The sequence below is a fragment of the Myodes glareolus genome, chromosome 12 (assembly GCF_982192425.1).
Source record: "Myodes glareolus chromosome 12, mMyoGla1.1, whole genome shotgun sequence".
Taxonomy (NCBI): domain Eukaryota; kingdom Metazoa; phylum Chordata; class Mammalia; order Rodentia; family Cricetidae; genus Myodes; species Myodes glareolus.
Genome location: NC_142037.1, coordinates 68290698 through 68292765, shown reverse-complemented (window position 1 = coordinate 68292765; position 2068 = coordinate 68290698).

The following is a 2068-nucleotide window of genomic DNA, read 5'->3' as shown; positions in this document are numbered from 1 at the left end:
CAATACAAGTCATCAGTTTTTAATTTGTATTTTTCCACCAGTGGCTAACATAATGTTAGAATTCTCAAACTCAGACTCAACAGATTTTAGGAAACTCTTGGAATCAGAATGAAAGCTATTTTAGCCCTGAATTATATAATATTTGAAATTACATAAAACTTCACAAGCTGGAATTCCGAAACCACTTTGGACCTCTGTGAGACCTGCAGCTATTATAGCCAAAGAAAACTTTCAGAATAGAGGGAACCAGAAATGAGAAGTCCCCAGAAGAGGGGAGCAAGTCTGCACAGACAGCCATCCGGAGTCAAGTAGCTGACATGACGCAAAGATTAAATAATGAATCGCATTCTTTCTCTATTTCCTTTCAATTAAATTTCCCCAGGACCCTGTGGTTTTGAGCATTATATAACACAGTTATTCTTGAGTACCTCAAAATGGGAAGAGGTGGGGAATTATATCATTGTCTTGTGAAGATAATTATTAAGGTTATGGTTTTTCCTATTTTAGAGGTTCATGGAGCATTTAGAGTAATCTAAATCTGACTCTCAATTTCTGACTATGGCATATATTAAAGTGTAATTGCATACACACATGGCTCTGCCAGTGTTTCAGAAGCCTCACAGAGTCCCCTAATTTGTTCCTGAGTTCAGATAAATAATATAATAGTATTAACCTTGATTGGGTATATACTATATACCAGATATTCAGCTAAGCACTTTATCTGATTTAATCCTCATAAAAGTTATATAATACAGACAGCATTATGAATCTTAGAGGGGTTAAATAATATGTTCCAGCTTGCACAGATAGAATGGAGAAGGCATTATTAAACGCACGGCAGGTTACTTTTCCAGTTCCCAGCATTCCTTAATTAACTATAGTTCTTTGTCCAGGGTTGAGGCCTCCTGAGCCCTCCCCCTTCCTTGTTAGCAAGTTTATTGGTGTTGCTCTAGGTCAGGTCTTGTTTAGGCAGCAATGTTGATGAGACTTCAACGCTGTAGCTTCCTGACCTTTCTAGGAGATACAACTGCACAGTAACCTTCCTGTGTCTCTGGCTCTTAACAATCTTTCTGCCCTCTCCTCATCAATCAAGATCCCTGAGGCCCAAGGACGAGCAGCCCAGTTGGTTATCCAGTATCAAGTGGTCAGCTCTGAAAACATATATGTACAAGGAACATTATAGGCACTCAACAGGTTGTATTTGTGTATTTATGAATATATGTGCATATTCCAATATATATAGGGATGTGTATATATGTGTGTGTGTGTGTGTGTGTGTGTGTGTGTGTGTGTGTGTGTGTGTGTATGTGTGTGTGTGTATGTGTGTGTGTGTATAAGAATAATTAAAGAGCCGGGTAGTGATGGTGCATGCCTTTAATCCCAGCACTTGGGAGGCAGAGGAAGGCAGATCTCTGTGAGTTCGAGACCAGCCTGGTCTGTAGAGCTAGTTCTAGGACAGCTAGGACTCTAAAAACAAAACAAACAAGCAAAAAGAACATTAAAGAAGAAGAGTTGAGAGAGACAGTAATGTGAGGGTATATATAAAGAATTGGAAGGAGGAAAACGATGGAAAATCATGCAATTATAATATAATTAAACAAATTATTATAAAATCAAGACAAGTGGGCTCCAGAGTTCTTTTCTTCTTTTAGCACACTGAAGACTGAAACGAGGATCTTCTTTGTACACGTGAGAGAAGTTCCCTGTCTTTGAGCTATGTTTCCAGGCACCAAGCTTTTCCTTCCTGCCCATCGCCCTAGTCCCTTGTATTGATAGGGATGATACATCAAAAAACTACAACCAGAGTCAGATAGCCAGGCCTTGGTTCTCATTCCACTTGTCTCACCAAGGTCAAAACAAGTTAAATTAGAAGTCTGAAATCAATTTAAGGAACAAGAAGAAAATGTACAGCAGGAAAAATCATCCCTTGCCAGTGACTCAGGCACATGTGTCAGCGCCGCAAAGTTTACGGAATGACTGTTATATGCAAAAACTATCAGGGTTTTACGTGTATTCTCTCACTTGATCCCACGCAGCATTAACTGATCTGAGTTTTATAGAGTAGTGC